Source organism: Cygnus atratus, chromosome 1 (assembly GCF_013377495.2).
Source record: "Cygnus atratus isolate AKBS03 ecotype Queensland, Australia chromosome 1, CAtr_DNAZoo_HiC_assembly, whole genome shotgun sequence".
In the NCBI taxonomy this organism is placed as follows: domain Eukaryota; kingdom Metazoa; phylum Chordata; class Aves; order Anseriformes; family Anatidae; genus Cygnus; species Cygnus atratus.
In genome coordinates this window covers 176,197,924-176,222,386 of record NC_066362.1, presented here as the reverse complement: position 1 = coordinate 176,222,386, position 24,463 = coordinate 176,197,924, and positions in this window count along the sequence as shown.

Genomic DNA, 24,463 nt, shown 5'->3' with positions numbered 1-24,463 from the left:
AATAATGTGGCTGTTAGATTACTCACTTGGAGAAAGGGACATTTTCAGGGCTCACCTCTATGTGAAGGAGTCCAGCACACATCTTCCACTGATCTGGAAAGTGTAAACTGAGTTGCCGATTATAATGAATAATGTCTGATGATGTTTGTGAATAAACACCATTTAACCATACTCTGGATGTAAATGAAGAAGAAAATAGTCCTGAGAACAGGCCATAACCCAGAAATGCTTCTGGATGCAGGTGAGCTACCTACCAGCTTGGTTACACAGTTCGTGTCTCATTTTCTTCCCTCTTCCTTTCCTCTACCCTGCATAAAGGTTTAATTTATTTCTGAACTCTGCAGGTTGAAGAAATCCCTCTCTCTGTGACACCTACCCAGCACCCTGACAAGTCTGTATTCCAGAGCTAGGGCATTCTAAGGATGGCAGGAGATGAAGTACTGACATTAATGTCTATGCTGAATTCTTTGCCTTATGATATCCCCTGAAGGGTTGTTTCCACGCTGTATGGAGGCAGTGGCCTCTCACATACTTAGGACTTCACCAGAGCACAAGAGGAGACAACTGGAAAAGGTTCCAGGAGTCAGCCCCATCCTCACCCTGCATCCCAGTGGCTGTGTGAGTCTTGCTAGAGATATGAGGGTGACATGAGCAGGTAACCAGTCTTTGAGAAGATGGAGGGAAGACAAATCATCATTTCCTATTGACTGTTGCTGCTGTCCGTGAAGCTAGTGAAGGGATTCATTTTTTTCCTGTCTCTCTCCACTGGCTTTCTTGTTCGTCACTGCTCATGTGTGCAGACCCAGCTGCCTCATGGTGATGGCAGCAGGGCTGGAGGAGGTGATGAGGACCTCTAGGCAGGGCTGTGCAGAAGATGTCTGTGGCTGCTAGTGATGAAAGGAGGATGTGGAAAGAAGGAGAGGTACCCATCAGCTGGATGTAGCTGTTGTCTAACTCCAGGCACTTTGTAAATGAAAGTATCCATTTTTGTTTATTTTTTTAGTTATTTTTCTGATTGCAGTTTTCATGTAGATACTTCAGATGTCCTTATGCCCATAATAAAATGGTTTCTATTCTTCCAGTAACTAAGAATAAGGCATGGTGACAATAAGCATGACTTAGAACAACCTCATGGTTCTCATTCTCAACACAGCCATGGATGGGGGAAACAAAGGTAAATTAGACTGTTTAGGAGGCTGCTTTCCCTAACATCTGCCTTTTTTTTTTTTTTTTTGGTCTGGCTCCAGCTTGCTCTCCCATGCTTCATATGCTCATATGCTTCAGGCATTCAATTCAGGGACCTCATGACAATGGAGGCTGTTCCGAGTAAATAGTCTTACCCACAGGCCACATTCACCTGTTCCAACCTTGGTATTTTATGCAGTTACCATGAAGACTCTGGTGCAGTTTGACGTAGCACTGGAGAGGTAACACAGGTTCCTTTATTGAGGTCATGGGGCAAGTAGGAAGCACAACACTTTCTACTCTTGGTGGAGCGGCACACGATGGATCCCACAGTATGCATCCAAAAAGTCAGACAAAACTCTGTTTTGTATACAAGTAATTACTTCATTATACATCATGACGTGTATTCCTAATGATCTTTTCCCATGCCTCTATCATGATTTTTGTAATTGGCTCTTTACTTCAGCCCTGTGTTCAGCATGCACTCGGGTGCCAATCATTACCATCACCATGTGTTCAGTTCAAGCTATGTATCTTTGAGTACCATATTTGGTTGTTTTCTGGTCCCTACACACTATTTATACAATACCACATATGTTTTCTGGAGCCCTCTGATGAAATGCAGACATACTGCTTGTTAGGCTATTGTCTAGCTGCTAATCAGTAGCAATTCCCAGATGCCCTTCAGTGACAGAGTTACAATAATTAGGCTTTCTGGTTTTCTGGTCTGTGTAGTCTGTAACTTCATCCTTCACTGATGCTGGCCCTTGGCCTGTTAAAGGAAACAGGACCCACAGATGAAAATTAGGGTGAGGTTGCAAGAAATTATTTAATGATTGTAATCCTCACTAAGGGTTTTATGCATTGACTAGTGCTTCATGAGCACAGAGTAAGTATTCTAATGAATGGAAACCAAATATTTATGTGAGACGAGTAATTAGATGTGAGTGAATAAAAGAGCCTATTAAACCATCTAGATAGTTCAAAGGATTGGTATAAACTTTGAAGGGTTAATGACGTCAGTTAAAATCTGACCTTAGGCAATGGTCATTAGATATTATTGTCACCTGATTGCTACCTGGGAGGCTAAGGTGAAATGAGTCAATGATTGCTTTTGTGTTTATAGCTAATTTTGGAGAAGTTTTTTTTATTTTTTTTATTTTTTTTCCAGATGTTTTTAATCTTTCAAATACATTCCCAGCAGAAAGATGGAATTTTAGATCATTTTCGTCTCCATCAATGTTCATTTAAATTCAAATTGGAGTGTATTGTATGTGAGAAAGCTTGTGTTTCTGTGACAAATTATATGTCTTCCAATGATTAAAAAAGAAGTTGAGATTCTGAAGTAGATGATTTAAAAGGAAAGGGGAAAAATCCTATGAAAATTCCTCTGAAATCCACAAGTAAGTTTTATACAGAGTGCAGACAGATATAGGAGGTTTTTTAAAAAAAGAACAAACAACTAAGAGAAACCTGCTTATGAGAAATCTTTGACAGCAGAAAAAAAATAAATTACCTCTAATATTTGAACCCCCAGCAATTAAGAAACCAAGTCCTCAAACAAGCAAGAAACTTTGAAGAAGGCAGGCATTATATAATCAAGTTTTATTGAGTTAGAAAGAAATTAAATTAAAGTGGGTGGAGGTTGACTCTTGTTTTGCAAAAACTGATGTTTACTGCTGTCATAGCTGAGAATAAATTTCAAAGTCAAAGACAGCTGCATTCAACCACAGATAGTCTAACAAGTTGCGAATACACCTCCCAGCTAAAAAAACCCTGCAGTTTGTGACCCAGTACTAAACTTAGCAGGAAGTTACCCTAGCCAGGAGATTAAGTGCTTTTGAGTGATGTTATTCATTCCTCCTTTCAAAACTCTGCCATTGGTTCAGCAGAGGTGTGATTAAGCAAAGAAGGCAGGTAGCACTGGAATGCTAGAGCCTACTTTGGTTCCTTGCTTTCTGAAGACTGGGCTTCAAACTCCAGCTTCTCTACTTTTAGAAAGAGATGGGTGCAGAGCTGCTTGGAGCAGAGCTTTTCTACCACAGGTACCAGTGGAACACCGTATAAGAAGATATCCTGGTTTCAGTTAGGACAGAGTTAATTTTCCTCCTAGTAGCTGGTAGGGTGCTATGTTTTGGATTAGGATGAGAAGAGCACTGATAATATGCTGATGTTTTAATTGTTGTAGAGCAGTGCTTACATCAAGCCAAGAACTTTTCAGCTTCTCGCTCTGTCCTGCCAGAGGGCAGGCTAGGGATGCAGCAGGAGCTGGGAAGGGACAGACCCAGGACAGCTGACCCAAACTGGCCAAAGGGGTATTCCATACCATCTGACGTCATGCTGAACAATATATAGGGGTGGCTAGCCGGGGGGGGGGGGGGGGCGGCTGCTCGGGGATAGGCTGGGCATCGGTCAACGGGTGGTGAGCAATTGCATTGTGCATCACTTATTTTGTACGCATTATTATTATTAATACTATTATTATTATTATTATTGTTATTCTTTTCCCTGTCTTAATAAACTGTCTTTATCTCAACTCACAGGCTTCACTTTCCCGTTTCTCTCCCCCATCCCAGAGAGGGAGGGGGGAGGGTGAGCGAACGGCTGTGTGGTGTTTAGCTGCCAGCCGGGCTAAACCACAACAGAAGACTACTAGGAAACGTGAGGCAAAAGAAGAATTAGCCTGTTTTAGGTTCCTTGTGGACTAGGATGTGCTTAGATCCTTTGTTGGGCAATGTGGTTTTGACTTACAGCCTTATATTCTGGGCACCAACACAGAGCATGGAAAAAAATGGATACCCAAGAAAGGAATTTGAAGAAGTCAGGAAGTTTAGTGAGAAACTGCCTAAGAGAAGCATTAGGAGGTGTTTCCAAATGGAGGGAAGCCAGTTTTTCTCTCCATCACAGAGTGATAAACCACCTCCTATAGCTAAGTCGCTTATCCCCAGTAGCATTTCATTGGAAAAGAAAGCAGCAGTCTGATACATGATAGTTAATCATCTGGAGGTCAGGGGCCAGATTTTGCCTGATCTATGAAGTCTTCAACCTAAGTTACCCACCTCTCTGATGAATGTTGTAATCAGGAGTCTGTAGGTACTGGCCGGTTAGCGTCTTCTCTCTCAAAGCTGCTCTGTTTGATACAGGCTATTTAAGTATTCATTGGAGCAGAGGCTGCATCAGAGCAAGCCTCCCAGGTGAGTCTTCCAACCACCAAGCTACAACATTTCCCTCTCTCTGGCCTAATGAATATTTAAGATATGATAGTGATGACAGCCATAGAAAAGCCCATGAGAAAATTAATTCTATCTTCATAGCAGGGTTTGAATAGTGTACTGTAAATAAAGCATTGGGGCCACACACTGAATGTGGAGGATAAAAGAAAATGCTGAATAGCTTACTCATTAAGTGAGCACCATCCAGCATGAACACAGAATGAGGCAAGAACTGGGTGGAAAAATAGTATGTCATCAAGTAATTAAAGACTGTGGCACAATGCATATGCATAAGGGACTGAATTAATGTTTTCAGGAGATCTTAATTTTGGCATTTACTAGTACTGGAGTGCTTGACTTTGCAATCTGAGCAATATTCTTTTAGTGTATCTTTTTGTGTGGATAAGTCTAACATAAAAAGGAACTGAGTGAGCCTCACAAAGACCTTAAAAAGCCTATTCCTTTTTCTTCTGCCACAATTGCCTCTGAATAAGAAATTACGGTAGCTGGCTGAGAATCATAATCAAACAGTGAAAACTAAGTGTAGTTGATAATTATTACCACTGCATTTCCTCTGTAGGAATTATTTTCCTCATTTTCATTCCAAGCATTCTTTACTTCATAACTTTGCAGACTAACATGTAATGAATGTTACCAACAGGAGGTTTTTACAAAAACGTCTACTACAACAGCTGAAATTAAAGAAGGAGAGGGTGGGGGCATTTAAAGGGTGAGGTCTGGAGAAACAGCTAGAGTAGATGGCTAAATAATAAAAAGTAATAAAGACAGCAAATTTTGCCTGCTGCTCTGCTGATGAATTTTCCCAGGAGCAGACTGAAATATTTTAAAAACATATTCATTATTCAAAATCATTTGTCAAGGGTCAAGTTCTTTCCTGGTTACTCATAGTGAAGCAAGAAAAACCTGTCCATGGAACAAGCTGCTGCTGTATGTGAATAGACGTGAGGAAATCTGGTGAGGAAATCTGTTCCCAATTAATTTATGGAAATAATTCTCCATTTCATAAGCAAGTCTTTGTGTGTTTGTTATTCATAATATGAATAGTTTTGACTGATCTATGAATATCAGAAAACAATCAGAGAAATCAAATTAGAACAGAATATAGATGAATATTTGTACCAATGTGTCACAACATATTCATCTATATTCTGTTCTAATTTGATTTCTCTGATTGTATTCTGATACTCACAGATACTTCAGATACTCACAGCCTGTCTTAACATTTCTCCCTTCTCTCCCTTCCCTGGAAACATTTTTTTTTATAGTGATCAGAGAAAGTAAACACAACAGGAACTAAAGTGAATTCACTTAGCCATCTACAAGACTCTGGGTGTCTTTTGTTTTTTGTTTTTCTTAAATATTAGCCTAGTACTAGTGATTAATGACTGAGAAAAAAATTACATTTAGGAAAATATGAGACAAGGAATGAGACTAGTCAGACAAGAAAACACACACATGCTATTGCTAAATTCTCTAATGGTTTAGAGTGAAAAGATAAAGGACATAAAAATTGTGTCTTGTAGCTAAAGCAAATATTATGCTTTATAAAAGACTTTTTATATTGATTCATTGGAAGACTTTTATCTTTTGGTAGCTTGCCAAGGAGTTGGTGTGGCACAATATTTCTTGCAGTCTACAATATATGTTTGTTTCCACTTTAGCAAAAGTGCTTTTAAATGTGACATTTGTGTGACTTGAGACACCCGACCCAATATTGTTATGATTTTTTTGCTGTCCTGCAGGTGTTCTGAGAGTCTTTTGAAGTCCTTTTGAAACAGAAGAACAACAGGGACTAAATTTGGATACTTGTTTTTTCACTTGTTTTTCACACTGAAAAGACTAACCCTGGAAGAGTAAAGGCAAGTCCACAATCTGTCCAAAACACAGATTCTACAAGGAATCCATAGACATATTTTGTTTATTAGGTGAGTACAAGGTTTCTCCTCAGTTCTTTCTTGACTGACTTTGTAAAGGGGATTACCACTCAGCCACACCTGGAGGGTAGTTGTGAGATCCAGTTTGTAGTCATGGGTCAGTTTGGGTTTAGCAGTTGCATTGACTACATAATGAAGTTTGTCTTATTGAAGAGTAGAATGGATTTTTGGTAGTTTTGGAATTTCTGGGAAAATTATACTTCATGCTTGGATTTGCCATTATTGAGGAAAAATGCAGCAAAACCTTTTGCTTCCAGACCTGTCAGGAAAAGCTCAGTGGTATGTACTTTGGACCCTTTAGACATGTAAATCAGAATAGCAGCAGCAACAATTCTGCTGACTGTATCTTTATGTGGTTACTGATGGTTATTCAGGCCAGAATGCCCTGCACTGAGGAACTGCTTAGGTCTTTCTAAACCGCAATGTATCCTATGAATTGCCATGTACTAAATATCTTTTGGGGATTTATTGGCGATAATTGTGTCTTTGGAATGGAAAGCTATTGCTATACTTATTAGCTGGTGTGATAAGCTTGGAACAGCTGAAGTGGAAGACTGGGCCTCTGAAAGTGTCTTTTTGTTTAGTTTTGGGTCCAGCATGTTTAATTTAGAGTATCATCTGAGTGTATGTCTGTTGTGATTTAACTGAGATTAAAGATACCTTTTTTTTTTTTTTTATTTTATTCAAGAGAACCATTTATTACTATGTCTACTTTGCTGTCTTTTGAAAGACAACTAGAGATCTATCTATGGCCTGTAGTTTATGTGGCACCAAGTGGCTCGTGGGAGGAGCCCATCTCTAACAGATTTGCTTTTGGAACAACCCAGACCTGAGCAATGCTCTATCAAAAAGACAGGGTTCTCCACTCACACTTGCTTCCTGATCCTCTAGTGCTAGCAGTATGGATACGTTTATTTGGGATCTAAAATATAAAAAACATAGACATTGTATATTAACACCCATAGACTGTGCTTGCAAAGGCTGAGTCAGGCACTGGGTTGTGTTGCCTCTTGTCTCTTTTGCATCCCTAGTTTGCATAAACAGGGTTCAAGGACTGAGCTCATTGGTTCTGTTTTCATGAGAAGTACAGATTAACATTTAAGTACCCAATCACAAATATGATGAACCAACTAATGAACCGAAATGTGAAGAATATTATTCTATTGTAATAACAGGTTCCAGTGGAAACTGACACTTTATCTTCAGAGGGTAGGTGGAGTAAAAACAACAGAAATTCAATTTTCTCCTAGAGTAATGGTGGCCCTAACAAAGGGAAAATACTTTGTATGTGAAAAGATGTAAGAGAACGGTTGAGGTTGTCAGGAACCTCTGGAAGTTATCTAGCTGAAGCCCGCTGCTCAAGTAGGGCCATCTAGACACAGTTGCCCAGTACCATGTCCAGGCACCTTTTGAAGATCTCCAAGGAGGGAGAATCCATAACCTCTCTGAGCAACCTGTTCCAGTGCTCTGTCACCTGCACAGTAAAAAAAGTGTTCCCTGGTGTTTAGATGGAGCCTCTTGTGTTTCAGTTTGTGCCCATTGCCTCTTGTCCTGTCTCTGAGCAACACTGAAAAGAGCCCGGCTTTGTCATCTTTGCATCCTTCCTTCAGAACTTTATGTACAATGATGAGCTTTCCCCTGGGGCTTCTCTTCTCCAGGCTGAACTGTCCCAGCTCTCTCAGCCTTTCCTCATAGGAAAGACGCTTCGGTATCTTACTCATCTTTGTGGACCTCTGCTGGACCCTCTCCAGTGGTTCAATGTCTCTGTTTGTACTGGGGAGCCCAGAACTGGACACAGTACTTTCAGGTGTGGCCTCACCAGAGCTAAGCAGAGGGGAAGGATCACCTCCCTTGACCTACTGGCAATGCTTTCCCTAATGCATCCCAGGATACCATTAGCCTTCACTGTGGCAAGGGCACATTGCTGGCTCATGTTCAATTTGGTTGAAACAGGACCTTGTGCTTTCCAGCTGAGTGGCCCCCAGCATGTACTGGTGTCGGGGGTTGTTCCTCTCCAGGTGTGGGACTTTCCCTTTGATGAACATCATGACCTTCCTGTCAGACAATTTCTCTGGCCTGTCCAGGTCCACAACCCTCGGATATAACAGCCAGCTTCATGTCATCTGTAAACTGGCTGAGGGTACACTCTGCCCCAACATGCACAGATCGTTAATGAGTATATTGAACAGGACTGGATCCAGTACTGACTCTGAGGCACACCACTAATTACTGACTAGATTTTGTGCCACTGATCACCACCTTCAGGGCCTGGCCATTTAGCCAGTTTCCAATCCACCTCACTGTATGCTCATCCACCCCATACATCCTCAGCTTCTCTGTGAGGATCTTATGACACACATTGTCAAAAACCTTACTGAAGTCTAGGTAGACAATATCCTTTGCTCTTCACCTGTCTAACCAGGCCAGTCACTTCATCATATAAGATTATCAGGTTGGTCAAACATGACTTCCCTTTGGTGTACCCATGATGGCTACTCCTGATCCCCTTCCTCTCATTTATGTGCCTGGAAATGGTTTCCAGGATTAGTTGCTTCATCACCTTCCCAGGGATTGAGGTGAAGCTGACTGCTTGCAGTTCACTGGACCATCTTTCTTATTCTTTTTGAAGATAGAAGTGACATATGCTTTCCTTTAGTCGTCAGGCACCTCTCCCAGTTGCCATAATCATTCAAAGATAATTGAGTGTGGCCTCACAATAACATCAGCCAGCTCCTCCAGTACTCATGGGTGAATCCCATTAAGGCCCATGGATTGTATGTCAAGTTTGCTTTAATGCTCTCTGTCCTGATGCTCTTCCATGAAGGGTATCTCTTCCTTGCTCTAGCCTTTCCCCCTCATCTCTGGGACCTGTCATTCTTTAAGGCCAGTCTTGCTAGTAAAGACAGAGTAAAATAAAGCATTCAGTACCTCATCCTTTTCCATGTCCTTTGTCACCAAGGTCCCTGCCTCATTCAGCAGCCCACATTTTCCCTACTCTCCCTTTTGTCACTTATGTTCTTCTTGTAGTCTCTGGCATACCTCACCAGATTTAATTCCATTTGGGCTTTGGCTTTCCTAACTGCAGGCTTGGACAGTGTCTCTGTATTTCTCCCATCCCTGCTTCTACTTTCTGTATACTTGCTTTTTTACGTTTGAATTTTGCTAGGAACTCCCTTTTCATCCTTGCTAGACTTCTTGGGATAGACTGCTCTTGAGATTGGAGGATGTGATTCTTGAATAGCAATCAGCTTTCTTGGATTCCTCTTCCCTTTAACGCCTTATCCCATGGGACATTTTCAAACAGATTCCTGAATATTCTTTATAGTATCCATGCAAGGACTAGCTTTTCTTCTAAATCATTTCTACTATGCCAGAATTTTCAAATATGCAAACCTGTCTTTGGTAGGATAAAAGTGCAATGCTTTGTGCCGTTTGCCAAAAAGCCATTCACTACAATGTTTCCCAGCTTCCCTTACTCAAAACTCTGATGTCCCAGGAAATAAATATTTCTCTAACACAGGCTGATTGGCTACGTCAGCACCTGTAAGCGGAACAGAACGGTGACCATTCTTTGGCCCTGTGAATATCACAGTTTGCACCCATACATCTACAACTACCCTTGAAGCCAGGCTGGCTGTGCCAGATATCTGTTGGGAATGGCCTCAGAGCACTGTTAATCTCTTCACAGCACTGTGAAACAAAAGCTGCTCTGAGCCAAAAGTGTGCCAGAGAAAATGCTTATACAGTTTAATATGCTTGAGCTCATTTCCCTAGTCCACTTTCTTTTACTGATGTTGATGTATCTGTGTTGTCTGAACAGTTGCTTTCCCCACAGAAGAGTTTCATACAAGTTACTGCTACACAGTTTTGACTTTTTGTATCTGGCTTTATAAAAGAACCCAGAACTTGTAACATGGCGTAGAAGTTAGCCAGCACAGACAGACATAGTTTAAAACCTTGGTCTCCCACTGTCCCCAAGTCTGTTAAAGTTGGAAGCTGGTCTGGGAATGGGGACTGACGATATTTTCTCATAGAACAAGAACAACAGTACTTAATTTTTAATTTATAAAAGAATCAACTGTTTACTCAGGAAGGGATGTGAAGCCTTTTGTATGTTTTTCTTTTTTTCTTTTTTTCTTTTCTTTCCATTTCATTTTAGATAAAGGCAAACCAAGCTGTTGTTCTTAAGCAAAGCAGTTTTACAAGCAAGCTCTCACAGGAATGAAGAGTTACTCCCGAATGTTTAGGCACTATTCTGTATAATTATGGATATTTTTTCCTTCCAAAAATATTTTTTTTGAGATGCTGACATTTCAAAGGCTTTCAATTCTGTGTGTCACTATCAAATAATCTTTTTTGTACTTGGCTGTTTGTTATTGGATTGCAACAACGATAAAGCTCTAGGGGTTTTGTCTCCTTTGGTATGTTAATTAGCTATTTTGCCTTTGATCTTTTTCTTACTGAAAAGAGTGAAAAGCTATCTCGGTAGGGAATCTTACTGATGTACATTCATCCCCTCATTTCCATAATCTGAGGATCAGAGGGAGACAACAAATTTCACTGCTGAGTGAGGTTGCTATAGGCCTTAGTTATAATGTACTCCACTTCTAAATAATCCCACCACCATTTATATTTGGAATATTGAAGAGGAACCTCTGAGAAAAAGAAATGCAAAAATAATTAATTTTAAACTGCAAACTACCTTCATTAATTTAACTTTTTTTTTTTTCTTGAAGTTTTAAGCTCGTGCATATGCCATAAGCTCTTTTTCTTGTATGCCTCTACACCTTTTTGCCTTTTTTTTTTCTTCCCCCCCCCTTTTTTTTTTCTTTCCTCTCTTTTTACTGTTGGCTTCTTGTACATCTTCATTTCTCATGGAAATAAAATATAGGCTAGGTACAGAATAACTATTGATTGAACTTTTTAAGTAATAAATGTTAGGATAGTTTTCCTATGGAAATGATAAAAGTCCTGTAACTTGGGACCATTGCAGAATGATAGGGTGGGACTGTGGCGTCATGGGGAAGACACATGCACAGGTTCACACATATACATATTACACATCTTTCTGTCTCTCAAATTACTTCATCAAAAGCTGTCATCCTCATCAGTGTTACTTGAAAAACCTGAGTAAAAACATTTCAGTGAGAGACAGAAGCAGATAGACCTGCTTTGTAGGACAATCCAGCAGTGGCAGAAGTATGGGCAAGACTATCAGCTAAAGACTTTCCAAACTGAGTTTCTCTGAGCAACTTTGTCAATTTCCACAAGAGATGGACAATGTACTTGGCAGTCTTCCTGCTGAGATTCTTACCACCTGGTGTTCTGTAATGGTGGGACCGGATCTTGATTGATGTTCGCATGATGTCATTTTAAAGAATATATTTAAAATGTGTCAGCTAAACTGTGCCCAGATAATATCCATTTCTCTCCACTGAACAATTCATATTTGTATCAGATTGGTACTGGTGTTTTCTGAAATGAGATGGGACAAATGCTTCCCTCTCCCATGTGATACTGCATATGGAAGTGCGAAGAGCACCTAGTGCAGAGTACATAAAGTAATCTTGTCAGAGTACAACCATTGCAGCTGTTGCAGCTCACTGTAAAAATGGTTCACCTTTGTGCACATGCAAGAAGAGGTGCCAGGCTGTTCACATAGCATGTTTCACTTGCTGAGCGATGCACACCAGAACTGGCACTTTGCTTCTGTGTAATCTGGGGCTGCAAGTTATTGTGTTGGCCTGCAACAAACAACCCAATTTACAAAACAGAGGTGTCTAATGCCATCTCAGGTGCCCATATGGGGCTGGAGTGATGCATAGCTTATGAAAGGCACATGTTCTTCTGGAGCAGCTGGAGGTGCTGTGGCATCTTTTATGGCATTTAGGCACTTCTGTTTAGGTGGCCAAACCTTGCTCTAAGACTGGGATTTAATGCCACATTTGGATCACTCTTGATCTCCTGGGCACACGCCTCTCACAGACCCCTGGGAATCATATTGTTCCCAAGGAGGCAGTGCATTGTTTCCTTACAGCTCCTCCATGTTATGGTCTGTGCTCTGGTGTTTCGAAAACGGAATCAAAACCAAGTGAAAACCATGTTGGAGCAGCTCTAAAGTCATTTCAGTGTTTATGCCTTCCTGCGTGCTCCACAGCCACAGGATGCAACTTGTGACTGAAGCAGGTTAGTGCAATGGTATGAAGAAACAGATACATTTTTTTTTCTTCGCCTTAGTGAGATCTGTGTTGCTAATTTTCTAAATTCACTGCTTGCACAGCAACATCTCCCCTCAAGCTCTTTTCCACTGTCTCTAAGGCTTAATCTTTTACAACAGTGTCTGTCAACCAAAGGCAATGAGAAAAAGCAGGCAGGAAGATTTAGATCCTATTACAGTCTTATGCAATAAAATTCTTGTTCCCACAAGGATCAACAGTTCTGAGCAAGATTCAGGTGGTGTCCCCAGTGGTCTGTGTAATTACAGGAGGAAGGATTACTGCATTCTGCCATGAGTTAGGCATCTAAGTCTAAGCTAGACACATGACCTTCCCTTTATAGTCAATGAAGAGAAATTGAAGTCTCCAAGGAGATTCATCATTTAAGACTGCTCTAATAAATCACTCTCTGGATGTACTGATTCCTGTCTATTGACTGTAAAAGGAGTCGCAAATGATGAGCTTACCCCAACTTAGACTTTTACAAAGTCAATGAAATAAAGGCTCATATGGACCTGGGACCAGCGGAGACTTTTCTCCTACTGTCAGCCTCTACGTGCATACATGCAGTGGTGTATATACAAAATAATTATTTTTATTTTTAGAAATCTTTTACTGTTACACTACTTTGTCTATATTCAGATGGTGACCTTCAAATGAAAATCAACAGTTTTCAGGAATATTTAAGAAATTCTGCTTTGCAATTGTATCTACCTTTAAGCCATGGTGATGGACAAATATGAACTCAGTTAAAGCAAACTGAATCAGGTGCAGTGCAAAAAGCCCTGGGCAAGCTGAGTGGTTTTCTTTGTCCTGGCTGACTATCTCTTCAAGTACTCTGCTGCTTTATTTATGACCTCTTATCAGTTTTAAGTTTAAACTCTTCACTCTTGACTGCGGTTCCTTCTTTGTGTTTTCTTTTCCTTTTTTTTTTCTTTCTTTTCCTTTTTTTTTTTTCTTTTTCTTTTTCCCTGTTTTAATTCCTTTCCTGTCATTTGGTTGTCAGTCAGTTCCTGAACTCTCCAGGCTGGGGATCATCTAAAACAGATGCTCAGATTTCCTTGACCTGAGTGATTCTTCTCTGCACCACCAGATCTGCAGTGAGATCAATCCTCTTCCTGAGACCTGACCTCTGTAACATCTTTATCAGTGACCTAGAGGAGGTGATGAACTCATCAAATCTGCAGATGACACCAGACTGGGGGGCACCAGTAGATACAGTCATGGGCAGAGCTGCCAACCAGATAGACCCAGACAGTCTGGAGGAATTGGCTGACAAAAATTCATGAAATTTGATTGGGACAAATACAAAGCCCTGCGCTTGGAAAAAACAAACAAACAAACAACAGCAATGACAAAAAACAGTCAACAAACAAACAAAATCCTTGCAGGGATGCAAGCTGGGTACTATCAGGTTTGGGGAAGCTCTGTGGAGAGGACCAGGAAGACTTGGTAGACAGCAAGCTGCACAAGAGCCCTGCAGCAAAATATTGAAAAAGCCACCAAGGCTATAAGACCAAGAACACAGCCAGTAAACGGAGGGAAGTTGTCATCCCCACCTACTCAGCATTCATCAGACCCCATTTAGATACAGCTACCAGTTTGGGGTCCCTGGTACAAGAAGACTATTGACAAGCTGGAGCAAGTTCAGCAGGGCCACCACAATGGTTGTTGGTGAAGCACTTACCTTTGGGGAGAGGCTGAGGAAGAGGGGCTTGTTCAGTCTGGAGAAGAGGTGGCTGAGGGAGAATGTCACAGTAGGGCCTATGGGGAGGTCATTGTGAAGACAGACCAGGCTCTTCACAGTGGTGTGTGGTAACATGGTCAAATACAAGAGATGGTGAAACAAGGTAGGTTCAGACTGGATATAAATAGAAATTCTTTTCTGCCTGACAGCCCAGCAGTGGCAGAGGCTGGATGAGAGACTAAAATTTCCATCCCTAGAAGCTTTCAAGATATGACTGGATACAGTTTTGAGCAACCTGCTCTGACCCCACAGCTGACACTGCTTGGAGCAATAAGTTGTACTAACAACCTCCTGAAGTCTCTCCTAAACTGAATTATCTTGTGACCCTATGATTTAACCTCAGTCCTTGCTTTGTATTTTTGCCTGAGCTAAATGGTAGTCCTTATATTTTGTTGATTTCTGATCTTGCAGCTTCTGGCCTCATGTTGCTGATTGACTTCCCGTCTTGACCTTGGACTCAACTTTATAGGCTTGATGTGCAATCACTAAACGCAGAACAGGCTACTGTCACCAGTTCAACTTTTTTCTTCTTCCTTGGGTACCATGGGACTCTGCTGCTGGATGGTGAATCACAGACTGATTGAATCACAGAGTGATAGAATAGAGTCAGAAGTTGGAGGGCGTGTAAGATTAACAAGTTCGTAGAATCATGGAATGGCTTGTGTTGGAAGGGACCTTAAAGATCACCTAGTTCCAACCCCCTTCCATAGGCAGGGATGTCACCCACTAGATCAGGTTGCCCAGGGCCTTGTACACTTCCAGGGATGGGGCATCCACAGTTTCTCTGGGCAACCTGTTCCAGTGCCTCACCTCCCTCTGAGTGAAGAATTTCCTCCTAACATCTAATCTAAATGTACCCTCTTTTAGTTTAAAACCATTTCCCCTTGTCCTATCATTATCTGCCCAAGTAAAAAGTTGCTCTCCATCTTTTTATTACCCCTCTTTAAGTACTGCAAGGCCACCATGAGGTCTCCTCAGAGCCTTCTCTCTCCAGGCTGAGCATCCCCAGCTCTCTCAGCCTGTCTTCATAGGAGAGGTGCTCCAACCCTCTGACCATCTTGGTGGCCCTTCTCTGGACCTGCCCTAACATGTCCACATCCTTCTTGCACTGGGGCCCCAGCCCTGGATGCAACACTCCAGGTGGGGCCTCACGAGGGCAGAGCAGAAGGGGACAATCCCCTCCCTTCCCTGCTGCCCACCCCTCTGGTGGTGTAGCCCAGGACGCAGTTGGCCTTCTGGGCTGCAAGCACACACTGCTGGCTCCTGTCGAGCTTTCTGTCCACCAGAACCCCCAAGTCCTTCTCTGCAGAGCTGCTTTCAGTAAGTTCTTCTCCCGGTCTGTTCTCATGTCTGGGATTGCCCCAACCCAGGTGCAGCACCTTGCACTTGACCTTGTTGAACCTTATGAGGTTCATGTGGGCCAACTTGTCTAGCTTGTCCAGGTCCCTCTGGATAGCATCCCTTCCTTCTGTTGTATCAACTGCACCACTCAGCTTGGTGTAATTTGCAAACTTGCTAAGGGTGCACTTGTTCTCACTGTCTATGCCACTGATAAAGATATTAAACACCTCCGGTCCCAAGACAGATCTCTGAGAGACACCATTTTTCACTGGACTTCACCTGGACATGGAGCCATTTACCACCACTCTCGGTGCAGCCTTCAAGCCAATTCCTTATCCACTGTATAGTCCACCCTTCAAATACTTATCTCTCTCCAATTTGGAGATCAGGATGTCATGTGGGGCCGTATCAAAGGCCTTACAGAAATCCCAGTAGATGACATCAGTCAGTCTTCCTTTGTCAACTCATGCAGTCACTCCATCATGAAAGGCCACCGGGTGGGTCAGGCATAACTTGCCCTTAGTGAAGCCATGCTGGTTGTCATGGAGACCCTCCTTGTCCTGCATGTGCCTCGACACTGCTTCCAGGACTGTCTTTTCCATGATCTTCCCAGGCACAGAGGTGAGGCTCACTGGTCTGTATTTCCCCAAGATCCCTTTCTTCCCTTTTTAAAAATGGGAGTGATGTTTCCCTTTTTCCAGTCACTAGGGACTTCACCTGACTGCCAGGACTTTTCAAATAGGATGGAGAGAGGCCAACTTCATCAGCCCATTCCCTCAGGACCCTGGGATGCACAGCATTGCTTGCAGTGGCAGGGACTTTGCTCCCCCAGCCAAAACTCGCCCAGAGGTTCAGGGATTCTAGAGATGTGGGAAACCTGACTGGCAGCAAAGACTGAGGCCAAGAAGTTGCTGAGTACCTCAGCTTTCTCCTTGTCTGTCGTTACCAGTTCTCATTTATCGGATGGGACACACTTTCCTTGGCCTTTCTTTTCTGGTTAATGTACCTAGAGAATCCCTCCTCATTATTTTTTTGCATCCCTCGCCAAGCTCAGTTCCATCTGTGCCTTGGCTTTCTTGCCCCCATCCCTGCACACCCAGACAACATCCCTGCTCTTCCCAGGCCACGTGTCCCTGCTTCCCCTGCCTGTGCATTTCCTTCTTGCACCTCAGTCTGACCAGCAGGTCCTGGCTCAGCCATCCCGGTTGTCTGCCCACCCTGCCCACTTTCTTACGCAGGGGGATGGAGAGTTCTTGTGCTCTAAGGAAAACATCCTTAAAGAGCTGCCAGCTCTGGTCAGTTCCTCTGTCCCTAAGGACAGCGTTGCAGGGGATCTCATCTACTAGGTCTTTAAATAGCTAGAAGTTTGCTCTTTGGAAGTTCAGGGTCCTGACTTTGCTCTTTGCAAGGCCCATATTCCTCGAGATCACATACTCAAGCAGGGTGTGGTCACTGCAGCCCAGACTGCCTCCAGTCTTAACTTCTTTAATGAGTTCTTCTGCATCAGGTATAGGGATAAGTGATAGGATAGTTGTTGGCAAATAGTTTGGCTTTTGAGATAAGAAGGGAAAGTGGTCTGTTTTATTTACTCCTGTGGTTTATATAAGCAATAATACACAACTGTTACATTTAAAATCTTTTGTTCACCTTGAAGATATGTTGCAGGATTATCCAGCTTCTCCTGTTACTGCTGATGACAGAAGGCATATAGTCTGAATGTTATTCTCATCTTAGCCAGTAATTTTCTATGTAAATAGTAAAATATTCCAACATGACACTTTCTTTGATGTTCAAGGTCAAGGTCCTAGCAAAGGTGTTCATCCTTGAGTATGTTGTGCTAAACAAGGTAAAACATATCTGCAGATTGTTGACTGCAGTTGCTTCTGCATCCAGGAGTTGCAGGTTGTGGCAGGAAAAAAAATGAGATGGAGGCTTTCTATGTGACAAAATATTTTGGTATGGTTGTACTGGATTTGTTCCATATGGTATTTGGGAAGCTACTGTAAAATTATCTGCTGAAAATTAACAGTGGCTTTTGTAATCAGAAAAGCTGTCCTAAACTCCCATGCATGCAATACTCAGTGATTAGCTGACCAGCTGCATTGAATCTTCTGATTAACCCTCCAGTTCTCAGAGCATCATGGAGAAGCTGTCCCCATATGTTGTTCTTCAAGCTCTTGACAGCACAGACTTCTCACAAATTGCATTGCTGCTAGCATATCTTGTTCCTTACTTCTACCTTCTACTGTCTGCCTGTCCTTGTTAGACAGATCTATCCATTCTACTTCCCTGCAGAGCCATAGCCTCTATGTTTTATGTGGGCTTGCAAGAAAAGTGGGCTAATGTTGTTGCTTCTTACATCCCTGGAGGGTTTGGAGGCATTCATTAGGAATTTCTTCTCCTCACATTGACGTTGTGTAGGAGATAGTTGCTTTATTTTAGTGGTGACTTTGAACTGTGTTGGGTCCTGTTCTAAAATGTATTATGGAACAAGGGGTGGGTGGTGTCAGAGTAGAAATTTCATGACAAATTCACTAGGATCAGCTAAACAGACAAAGCTCACAGATAGGAAAATGATAGATATATTTGGCTGGAAAGGTTCTCAAGAGATTGCTAATTACCACTCACTGCAGTAAGGCAGAATGAGGTGTACCTAAACCTTTGGTGAAGGGGTAATGTCTACTCAGCTGTTATAAACCCTTAATTGCTCAGCTGTTTTAAACCCTAGATTTAGGTTTAAAACCCTAGATTTTACAACCACCTCATGCAGCAAACTCTGATGTGGAACTAGTCTTTCAGTTTCAATGCATTATTAAACAGCTAAATTAAACGAACTTTGCTGCAAATGAAAATTCTTTCTTTTTATTCTTTCTTTGGTGGACAAAGAGAACAGTTGTTTGCTATGAGAAACAGCAAAGACTAGCCCATTGAAACAGGAAAGTCTGTCTCAAGAGGCTTTGTTTATATGGGGTTTATTGGTACCTTTCTCATTTTCCTTGTCTGGAGGACAACACTAAGATGCCAGATCTCAGCTACTCATCTAAGTAGGCTAATGAAAAACATCAGCAGAAGGGAGGGAATTTCCCCAGTATTACAAGGATTTCTAACCAATCTTTTTTGAAGATAAAAATAAAAAATAAAAAAATAGCAAACTTATAAATGCAAATGTCTGATGTTGCAGATAATGTGCAGAGCATGGTAGTGCATGAGACCTGATACTGCAGAGAGGAGAGGAGGTGGTTAAGGCTGTAGTATTCACACAAACATCCTATATCTGGTCCAGTGTCATCACATAAACTGAGCTGGTGGGATGGAGAAAGGCAGCTTTGAGCTTATGTGTTAAGGCGTTAATGCAGCCACCTCTCCCAGCTGCTTCCTGTCTGCTTCGGTCACACCAAATGCCCTTCCATTTGCTCAGAGGCATACAGGCAGGAGGAAGCCAAATGCTGTGCGAACTTCATGAGGATGCTAATTATGATGGCTGCCTGGCTTCAATGTGGTAAATAGAAATACCACAGCTGAGTCCAAATAGACATGCTGGTGTTTGTTTTTACCTTGCAGAAGCAAACTGAACATGAGGGCTTGATAACATCTGATCCAAGTGCTCTAAGCATGTCCTGGCATATGGTATCCTGAGTGATGAGAGCATGTCAGATGGACCATTTGGATAATGAAAGTGACCCAAACTCTCCCACAGACCACATTTAGGTGATTTTGGATCTATACTTGGATAAATAACACAGCTGAATGATTTTCTTTGTATCACATAGCTGCTAGTGACCTTGTATTTCCAATCTATCCCAAAAAATACTAATCTTAGAAGAGTGTCAAGTACGTCTGTGTAATACAGGAAGTGGTCCTGTTTATATTTAACACACACATTTAAAGAACAAAAAGACTGAAAGGTCAGTATTTAGAAATAGCCAGCATTATTATTAAGCTTATTCTTGTAATATCATTTCTGTCCCATTGCATGTATCTGGTATTTATATCTCTATTTACCCCTAGTTGTAATCTTTATTCACATCTGAGAAAAATCCAGCATTTTCTGTTGCAATGGAAGACTGTATCCTAAGAGTGCTAGAAGGTCACAGGAGGAATTTTAGACCTGACATTTTCTAAATTTACACAGTCATTTCTTTTATACAAGCTTATTTTCAACCCATTTGTTTGTGTGTGCCTGTAAGATAAATATGCAGTTTATTCTCTATATATTCATGTCCACATCCTTTTTTTTTTTTTTCATTATAAAAACATAATAAGAACTATATTTCATTTTTGGTATATCCATGCTACAGTGCAGGAAAATCAATTAACTTTAGCCCTCTCAGTTCCTTTTCTGTAAAACTGGGATTTACGATTCAGGTCTTCGCAGTCCTCCTATGGAAAAAATGTGTTTAGCAGTATCTGGAGGTTGTTGTTACTGCTATGTACTCTCTGCTATCATTTGAAGGGTTTACTAGTTTGTTTGCCCAGAGATTTCTGAGCTGGGTCCATGAAAGCCAACTCAGGTACAGAGGTTTATTGCCTCCTGAGCAGCGCTTTGTATGTGTGACTATATTACATGTAGGACCATATAGGCTCAGGTATGCTGGAGAAAGGGTGCTGAGACACTTAAGCAGGGCACTGGCATCTGATATGCTACATGGCATTATGAGGCACCATATCATTTTTGGGATGGCAGTTAGCTGAGACTGGGACTTTAGCAATGAGCACAGAGCTCCAACCCCTTCATGGTGCTGCAGCCTACAGCTAATAACGTCCAAAAGTGTCTGTACAATGGCAGGTGTATACCGCTGCTCTAAAATGGCAAATAGCAAAGCTGTAGCATGATTTTGCCCTACACTTGCAACAAAACTGAGCTGTCTGCATGCTGGGCTGTGTCATTTGAGCCTGTTTGTTTTGTGGTCAGTGCACAGAAAACATTTAATATAGGTCACAATATGCTACAATGCAAATAAAGCAAAATCTGGAGTGACTGCACTCTAACATATGCGTTCTTACATGCTGTCTTAAATCATGGCTCAGAGACTGTTTATTTTCAAGAATAATTTCCTCTCTGAGTGCTTGCAAGGGAGACGGCTTCTGTGTCAGTTCAGTGCAGTAGGATGCACCAACATGACAGCCTCCTCTTCCCTTTCTGACTGTGCTGCCTCCATTTTTATCATGAGCCCTACTGTGAAGTACATCCTATCTTTTCAAAAAATACTCCCCTCCAGCATCCCCTCTCTGTATATCAAAGAAAACCCTTTTGTGAGTGCAAATCTAGGTGCAGTTTCTCTCCTTCCTCTTTCTCTTCTTCTCTCCCTCTCCTTCTCCCCCCCCCCCCCCTTGTGTGTGTGTGTGTGAGTGTGTGCCAGATGATGGAGCATTTTGAAAAGAAATGTGGAATCTGAATGCATGAGCAAATCTATTTGGGCACTTGCCTCTTGAAAGAGAGGAAGACAGAGAAGAGTATAAATGGCAGAGGCACTATGCAATTGCTGGAAACAGCTCTTCTCACATCCATCTTTCCTCAGTGCAATCTTTTCTAATGGTAACAGTATGTTTTTTTTCACCAGTGTTTCTTTTCCCAAATTTGCTTTTACAAATGGAAAAAAATGGAAATTTGTTGAATCTTTTTGCACTCTTGTGAGATAAGTAATATGGTATGTTCCAGTTTGGTCCTGTAGGTCAGTTTGTGTATAGAGGTATAAAGATGCCCACTAGTAAAACCGTTGGGATTAGGTTCTGTATCAGAAAAGGGGATGTATAGAAGTGCGTGGAGACTGGTGGTATAAGTTGCCTCAGCTTATACCAGTGTCTGAGCAGAAAGCCTTTCCATCCTGTGGAACTTGTGCCTGATTAGGTATTTTATGGCATTTCTATCTTTTTTGGTTTCTATGCTTTTTTTTTTTTTTCCTTATTCCCTCTCCATCTGTGTTTGAGTAGCAATGACCTGGAGAAAGACGAGGGAGCTCAGGAAGCTGCAGAGGACCCTAAACCCACAGGTCAGATGGCTCCAGCCTCTGGCAGATCTCCTGGGAGGCAGCTGGCTGTTGGGTCTGTGTTTCCCTGAGAGAAGTATTTAAAGGAAACATATCTCCCACTTGTTCCATGTTACTAGTATTCCTGTGTGGATGGTTTAGCTTATTCATGACTATATGCTATCATGGCTGCTGCTTCATAATGTCCATCACAAATGGTCTAGGCTGAGTCTTGGAGTCCAGGTATAACATACTCAATCCTAACTGTACTGCTGCGTTGATATTAATTTCTCATTCAGTGCTGTCATGGCAGCAGTGCTCCGTTCAACAAAGGAGAGATGCTACTTACTTTCCTATGCAAAATATTTAGATTTCTGTGACAAACAGCAGAACCTAAATTCCAAGTGTTATTATAAAATGTTAGCACCAGTAATAAAGAAAGCACTGCACCCGGATGAAACTGTAAAGATGATTTAGATAGTGTTGCAATTATCTCATTTATAAATTGAACAGGACACTGCTGGTAGCAATTTTTATGTACAGTGTTGTAGGGTTTTTAAATGACCCTAAGTAGTAAGGGCATTTGCTCTGAGTGTATGGTGCAAGATGGAATAAATGGCGAAATGATTTGGGCTTTTAAAACTAGGCTGAATAAAAATGCTACAATATATCCTGCATGGGTGGGCTCACTCTGACAGGCAGATGCATTCAGGAACATAATGCATCTTATATGCCTCTGATTTAAACGACTCTGTGAAGGTGCCTAAGGGCTGGTTTACACACAAGCTTGCACTGTTTTAATTAAACCTGTTTTCAGTCTAGGATTTTCAGTTCAGAATAAAAATTACTGTCATCAAGACAGCTAAAAAATGTCAGTCTAGGGGGTTCAGACTCTGCTTTAGGCATCTCACCATAGGTGTCTAAGGGCTCTGTTGTTGGCTCTGATAGTCAGGTACATATGCATGGAAAATAGGTAGGCTTTTTGAGAGCAAATGTCCTGAATTCCCTCAGGCAGGGATTTACTGCTCTCCACTGACTCCAGGGCTTGAGGAGATGAAGTCCATAACTTAGACAACTGGAGTGAGATCCCCAGTGCAGACGATGTAAATGATATCTCCTCTCATTTGTGCCATCTTTTTTCTCTCTCTGATTGTTCTTTCAATGTTTACACCCAAACTGCCACTGCTGTGTGGAAATCAGCACCACAAACGCAAGTGTTCTGGGGAAGACATGAAGAATAATCTGGATAAGAAATGAGAAGTAATAATAGCTTGCTAAAATATCTGTAGGAAAATTCAAGAAACAATGAGCAAATAAAAGAGAAAATGAAAGAACAAAAAGTTAAAGGGTGACAGTAATAACTTGAGGAAGATGTGACTGGAGGTGCTGGAAATGTAATATAGAGGGATTTTTGAACACATTTGTTGGCCGAGCCTTGAGTTTTCAAAGTCAAAAGAAGGGATACAGGCAACTTAGTGGGATTCTGCACTTAATTTTCTTTCACGAAATCCTGCCTTAGATACCCAAGTGAGAACAAGCAAATATATTCTATTCATGTACACGTATGTTCACATATGTATGCACATATACCACATAAATATATATATATATGCATACACATATATTTATGTATGTATATGCATCACATGCACACAAATACAGAATATTTATTCAATATTTCAATGTTCAACATGCATAGTAACTTAGTATACACATACATGCTTCCCTCCCCTTTATGTAAGTACAACCCATAAGTTAAAAATGACTTCTAGGGTTTCTGAGACATAAATAGCAGTAAGACACCTAAAAGTCCACTTAGATTATTAACACTGAACTCTTGATAGAGATCTTCAACCACCCCTCAATCTCCTTCTTGGTTTGTTTAGCTCTCTAAGGAGCTGCAAGCTTTCCTGTGTTCCTCGGTGCTTTAAATTCTGCTAACATAGATGCCAAAAGGCTCCACATGCCCATCTCCTTCCTCAGTCTATCTAGGATTTTTAAATGAAGTTGCATCCTGTGTCTGATCTGGCAGACATGATCTAAGCCAGCTGTCCAACAGGATGGGTTTCAGACAAAATATAGCCCTCAAAGTGGTAGAAATAACCTTGACATTGGAGGACTAATTTCAGAATTGTTAGGCTTGGATTCAGTTTTTTATTTCAGGAGATTAACATCTATGCTGCCTCACAGACAAAAAGCAACAATTAGCACTCCTGGAGGGCTCTTTCTACTGAACCAAGGCCACAACAACGTCTACATGCAGGACTGCTTGCAGTCAAATCCAGCATCAGTGTCCTGCACTCATATTGCTCAGGGCTGATGCCCTCTGTGCTGTCCTTCAGGCTCTTCTGGTCTCCCTGTAGCCTCGTACTCAAAGTATCTAAAATAAGGAGCTGGAGATACCTTCATCTACCTAAGGCAGTCCAGGAGCACAGAACTTGATGTACCCTGACCCATAGCACTGCTGAGGTCTTCATCAGGCTGTTTAAGAGGAAACAAGATGTTTCACTCCGAAGGAGGGTCCCCCTAAATTCTACAAGTAGACAGTTGGGGCCTTGGGAGAGAAATGAAGAGGGAAATTCTCTGGCATTTATAATGTTTGTATCCAAGAGCCATGGGTCGAGAAAGAAGAGAAAAGAAAAGAAAGCCTGAGTTTGTGTTTTGATGGGTAGGACTCTTGACTGTGAGGCTTCACTTCTAGATAGTTTATGGTGCTCCTTCCTCACGCATAATGACTATGATCAGCCCTTGGCAAAACAGGTTGAGAGTAGAAAACATTCACAGGAGTGACTGCGGTAACCAAAGGTCTGTCCAGTCTGTTTTGTAGAATGAGATACTTCTG